Raw genomic sequence first — 7,080 nt, 5'->3', positions numbered from 1 at the left:
TGTTCCCGACAAAAAAAGAAAGGAAAAAAAAAAGCTTTATTTCAGGCCATATTCCGTTGACTTTCCTGAATGACGACAATACTGCATCCGTCCTTCTAACCTAACCCCTTAGCTATTTCAAACTGCTGTCGCTTGTTGATGTTTCATAAACTCTTAGCTTACATCTCCCACTCCATGACCTTTTATAAAATGGCTGTAGTGCCCATCAAGGCAGTTCTGAACGAAATGCCAAAAGCCTAATTTATACCAGAGGGTCATTTTTACAGCATGGCACATTGTGGTTTGCGAACAAAGACACCAACGCTAGTCGTCTAAACCGCATCCACAGTGGGATCACATTATTTCAGTCATTTTAATGTGCTTAATAGTTCTCTCAGTGCGTCCATAAAAGTGGTGCAATATATTTTTGACAGTCACTGCTTTGAGAATTTCAATGAAGCAGCAGTACTTGGATTTCTAATAGTAGACAAAAAGACAATATGTGTTAACCACTAATTTACTCATCTTCCTGCTCCTATCAGAGGTTGAATTTACAAACCCTTACAGGACTGTTGAATAATAGAGACTGTCTATTATAGTTTGCTGGGCATGTTTATAATAACTATTTCTTCAATAAAATGTACACCAGGTTATAAGTCAGGGAGAGGGCACAGCTGACTTTGCAACTTCACAATACACATGCCCTTTTCAAAATGAATACAGAAGAAAAGAACTTCTATATAAGCTCAAACATCCATTCACAATCCATATAAACTTTGAAAGTATGGTATATTTCTTTAAAGACCCATCTAACTTATTTACTTAGAAGTTCGTATGTCCTGCCTGGTCTAGAAACCCCTTTATTGTAAACAACCCTTGAAGAGTTCAACTGCAAAAGCAGATCTCTGTTTCAGAATTGTTTTGTATATTTGTTGCTGAATTCTTTAGATCACACTTATGAAACTAAAACTTTGATTAAGAACTAGTGACTTTATATTTTCATGGCACTGAAACAGACCCCTTAATGAAAAACACTGCTATGTCAAGAGAAATATTCAACATTGAGAACTCATACGTTGAGTTTTTTCAATGGTACTGTAATGAATTCTTCACTTGTTAACTTCTTCCCTCAGTGAAATATTTATTCAGCTTTCCTCAGTGGACTTAGGAACAGACAAAGCCTTCTGAAGGAGAAATCTTTGGTAATAGCAATTTGGAAGGTCATACAGTCTTTGACACAAATTCAATTCGGCTTGGTCTTTATTTTCTTGTTTTATGGACAATCCTTTTAGCTTTTATTTCTATAACTTTGTTCCCTCTGAAGAACACTCGTAATACCATCTCACTTATGTAAGTTTGAAAAATCCAGTTCTCTGAGACTGTTTTGTAGTACACTGTTTTGGACTTCCTCCATTTTATGTTATAGATAGAACACACACAAAACTCATCAACAGATCATTTACCAAAGGTTTGTGCATGTGCAAAACGAGTAGCACGTGCAAAAGTGGAACAGCAGCCGAGTAGTTTGCGCATTTTTTACTCACACAGAATTCTCTCATTTACGTATCAGATTTGGGTCCATAACACTGTAATTCAACCCGGATAGACTCAAACAGACAAAAGCAGTGATTAGGAAGTTTTATTGACATATGTATTAGTTTTGGCGATCAGACTCCGGTGGTAGACATCGATGTATGAAAGTCAGTATGGATGAACAGCTTGGAGTTAGGGATGTCTTCCCCCGGAGCCGGGACACTGGTTTTAGTATGGAAGACCCGTGAAGATGCAGTTAGAAGCTGTGGACGAAAGAGGCGGTGATGGGGTGGAGGTGGGTCGCAACACAGCTGGGAAGCGAATGAACCATAATTGCTGGGGCTTAAAAGCGGGACCGAGGGCGATGATTGGCTGCTACGGAGGTGCTGCTGTTACGTTGATGGAGGTGGAGGTGTGGCCCTCTCGGAAGCGATCATTTCCTGGAGGTAGGTGATGCTGAAATGAGCCTACCAGGTTGAATTAACGCCTAGGCTTCATCACACACAATTTCAAATGGTAAAAATGGCAAACGTTGTATGCAATTTTCTGGCTTTTCAGCACCCGTCTTGATAAATGACCCCCCAAAGTGTATTCATTACAATGCCATTGATTTCCTTGCATGCCGCTCGCCGAAATGAAACCTTGCATTTTCTGTTTCTTTGTAATCGATGTTGTTATAACCTAAATTACATTGTTAGAGTATTATGATCGAAAAAATAAGGTGGCATCTTCCTGATATCAATAGGTCTCCAAAGGTCACTGATTGGGTAGATGACTTTCTAGGACAACATGAATCACATCATCTGCCTTTAAATGTCACCTGATCACAACCTAAATGAAAACCCGTGGAAGCTATAACTTACTCTGTCACCATCAGACACCATCATGTTTCTCTGATAGAAGCAGAGGACTTTTATGGCGCAGCTATAAACTATAAAACGATATTAATAGACGACGTGGCTGCCATTCCGGCGCGCGCATCAGACTGGGATAAGGAGTGTGCCGGGAATCGATCCATAAAATCATATAAGGCATGTTTACATTGGACATCTCCATCTCATCCATCTGCCCTCGCTGTAATCGTGATCATAACTCCGCCGTCGCCCAAATGACAAGCCATCCAGTCGGAGAACCTATTCCATTTATAACTGCGCTTTCCAAACGTTCCATGGGCTAAGTCTTACATAACGCATTTAAGGCACGGAATCCTATCCTACTTCTATAATTAATTCCATAAATCATTATTAATAACCTTTAAAGCCTCCCATCTGCATGCTTATAATCACGATAGTCAATCTTTGGTGTCAGGTTTGATTGCCTATCCATGTCCTTCTCTAATTGACCTTGTCCAGGGAGAGAAGAGCAGACAATACCGGCTATACCGATGAGCCTCCAACCACGAGCTCATTCCGAATCAAAATGAAGACAGCTCTTCGTTTGTTCAGCACTTTCAGTTCCATCAACTTTATCCGCATAAGAGCTGACTCGCGCATCGCTTCAATTTAAAGTGATTGAATGGGCAAAAATTTCCAACGAGCGTCCGATACGAAAACAAAATACAGCCGAAAGTTGTCATTTTAACACAATGGGAATGATCTTTTGTGTGAATGATTTCTTTAATTTAGAGGTAAGTACGACATACGTAAGAGCCTTTATGACAGTTGTGGAGCAGTAGTAGACGGCAGCACAATAAGGAGTGCATTTGGGATATAAATCTGTCCGTCATAAACATCACTGCTCTCAAACTTTGTATTGAAGAGTGGTTTGTTGTGCTTATTGGATAAAATAATGTCTTCCGTGTGTTCTTTGTTTGTCATAAGAAGCCACACAGTGTTTTTGTACTAGGAGCTACAGTATATAGTTGTGGCTAGTTGTACAATGGCAGCGTACAAGAAAAAGGAAAGTATAACACAATAAAAATAGTTAGCTACATGTGAATTGATAGACCAATAATCTTAAAACTAGGTCACATGCAAGCCATCAATCAAAATGTACTCTGGTAGGTAAACATAGTAAAATAACAAGAGGGAAATAATATTAAGCTTAAGCGTGAACTTAACCTGCAAGACCTAACTGGGGCACTCCATTCATCGCCTCATCCCTGGCTGCACCTCACCAATCATCCAGCCATCGCTTCATCTCAAGCTGCACCTTTGTGACAGCCTGACACCGCAGCAGCATGTTCCTGCTTCGCCGTTTCCCCGCGTGCTGTGCCCCTCCTCCGCCCCTCCTCCACCTGCCCTCATCTCTACTCTGCTTTGTCGAGGCTCGTCGTCCACTGGCCACCTCAGACCTCATCCTCTACCACCACGTGTCAAGACTACGGGAGAAGACCCTCCAACATACTATCCTACATATCATGTGTTTCATACCGTTGATTTACTGTCTGTGCGCCAAAAATGTTTCATGTCCAATAAATGTAGTGATGTAACGTTCATGACCGATCAGCTCTTTTTTTTCCAGTCAATTTTACGCGGAACTCCCCCGAACGAACACAAGAATCAGCCCAACAACAGAGCAGTCGACACAAGTGTACACCTTTTGCACTAAAGTGAAAGCTAAATGCACATAACAATTCGATTTTTCAGACAGTTGCAGCCACTTTTCATTAGTTGTGGCGCAAGATTTTATTCACAGGCATGTTTTTCAAGCGTAAATATCAGTCCCATTGTAATTTTAGATTATTTGAATCAGAAAAGTGTGCCTTTTATTGATCGCATCATGGATAGAGTGAGTTATCTGGCTGCCGTTATTACATTTTTTTTTTTTATATGAAATTTTAATATTAAAAAGAGCCAGTCTTTTGAACGGCTCTTTGAAATGAACTGATCCCAACGAGCAACGAGTCATATATCCCATCACTACCGATAAACGTCTTCTAATGCCGCTTTGTTTATATGAGTCTTTTCAGGTTGAATTTATTTGTTGAAATATCATCTTGGTTACCTGTGTTATTACCTGTGTGCTCCACCTAAGCCTCATAGTTACACCAATATCCTCAAAGCATTATCTGTGTAATTTCAATCTTCTGCCAAATAAGGCACTTGCTTTACTCTTTTGACTATGCCAATGCAGCTCGAGGTGAAAAGTTTGGAGACCCCAGGCCTAAGTGTTCTCGGTCTGTAGCACTCAGCCACATCACTGAGTTTCATGGGCAGTGGAAATGAAGAGTTCAGACACAATGACATGCTTTTTTCTGAGGATATTTGAAAGATGACTGTGCCAGCCAATGTGGACCCAAATTATTTTCTTGCCTGAAGATTAGAAAAAAACTGTATAAAAAGTTGGTTCAATTAGTAAATATAGGTTCTGTGCAGAAGATTTAATAAGCCATATCACAAAAAATGAAGATAGAACATATAAAATAATCTTCACTTTTACAATACAGACAAGTTCCCAGTGCTCACAAGCTCTTTTAATGTCTATGACCTTGACATTTTCACCTCCACATTGTAAGTAGTTTACATCAGTATGCTCCAAAGCAGCACTGAACTGCATCATGACGCAAGTGACTGTGCAACTTCCTCTTATTGATGTCAACACTTTGCATTCTTAAATACATAGGCACACTTTCTAAAAGGCCTCAGATATCTTTGTCAGAACGTTGTTTTGTTTGCTAACACTTCCCCCTGGGATTTGCCTCACAGGCGCGCAGGTAGCAGGCCCCAGCAGAGCAGTCATTAGCAACCTGCAGTAATCCTCAGAGGGGAACAAAATGAAAGATATTCTGCATTTACGCCATTGCTACCTGTTTCTCTGTCGGAATGAAATCTGTGCTTATTGTTGCTATTTAAATAGGTAAGTTATTTATGAAGCGCCGGTGATGTGAGTCGCAGAGGCAGCTTGTTTAAATAGTCGGTGGGGAGGCGAGGAATTTGGGAGCACATGACAACAAATCTTGAGAGCGTTTTAAATAATAAATAAGACCACCGCTGAGCCCGGCAAGACTCCACTCACATTTCTGAGATGACTGTTAGTACAAAAAAAAAAAACGTTTAAGAGATGACAGGGTGCCATCGACATCTTAGATAAAGTAATTGACTTCAAGTTTTTTTTTTTTTTACCAGGACAGAAATGAAACACCCTTGCTGTGAACCAGATTGGTTTGTTATTAACTAATAAAGTAAGATGTAATTTTATTGCTCATTCAATTGAAAACAGTTTGCTTACCTGCCAGATTGTCTCAAAGCTTGAATAAAAGGAATGCCTCAGAACACAAAAACAGGTTAAAATAGCCTTGCTTGCACCACAGTGGATGGCTTTTGTCGCAACATGGCACTGTGTACTGATCTTACTTGGTAACGCTTGGATTGTGGGTCTGAAACCCTCATCTGACAATGGTGGAATGTGGATTGAGAATAAAATGAGGTGGTTCACGGTGTATTGTCTTTTTTTTTTCTTTTTTCTAAATGCTGACTTCCTGGTTTGTCACCATGATGAATCCTATAGCGTCTTCTGTTTGGATGAAATAACTTCAGGTCAGTTATATCGTAATTAGGTTCAAAGCTCACAGATCTTCAACAGAATGTTTGATCTTTAAAAGCACTTGCAGAACATTGCGATATTTGTCGCCATATATCATGTGATTATTGTCTGCTGTGAAGGATACATACAGTATTTGGGATTGTAGGATCCGGCTCGGAGGACCAATATTCGGGATTGTAGGACTGTATTGTGATTATCTGGAATTCTTCATCCACTCAACACTTCAAATTCGGACACAAAGGGCAGTTTAGAAGTTTAATGTGGCTTTGATAGGTTGCAAAGGCCTGGTGATCTAAAAGTACATTACGTACGTATGTTTGTGTGCGGAGCCTCAAAAGGCCACGATGTCACGGATTGAAGTGCGAAGAAACTTAACATTAACTTAATAAACCACACATTTATCCGTAAAAAAAGATCAAACTTACAATTCACTGTTAGAATCCCAGCGAATCCACTGCTGCTGCCTCAAAACAAATCCACATGGTCCACATAGCGATCGATAGTTTTCCATCTTCGAAGGTTTAAACTCTTCATCCTCCGTCCTGGGCCTCTGATGGCTCCCCGCGTGTTTCTGTTTTGCCCTTTTGACGAGTTAACGCAACTTTGTAGCTGATTTTACACGTAAAATCACCAGATCCTCATGCTGCCACATGTATCATCTGTGCTTCCTGTTTGTTTGGGCCGAGTGTTTCCCTGGGATTGACATGACAGGCACTGCAGCATTGCGCCATCCGTATTTTTTTCTAGACAGGACTGGCCAATTCTCCTCAATTAAAACGCACCACGCAATTATCGTGATTCACCTTTATTAAAATCTTGATTTGATTAAAATTTGATTAATTGCTGGGTTGCAGGTGACACCACAGCATTCTAAAGGCATATACTATTATATAGAGGAAAAACAATTTTGTCTTTGAGGAAATTTTTGGTCTTGTACAGAGAGATCATGGACCCAGTGACTGATATTAATGCTATTTTTTCTAATCCATACATTTTCTTTGTAGCTACGACTTGTGGAAGTGTAATGCTGTTAATAGGAAAAACTGGCTCGTGCCCCCGCTGGGTCCGGTGACATCATCATAT

The sequence above is a fragment of the Gobius niger genome (assembly GCF_951799975.1).
Source record: "Gobius niger genome assembly, chromosome: 4".
Lineage (NCBI taxonomy): Eukaryota > Metazoa > Chordata > Actinopteri > Gobiiformes > Gobiidae > Gobius > Gobius niger.
This window is presented reverse-complemented; position numbering follows the sequence as displayed.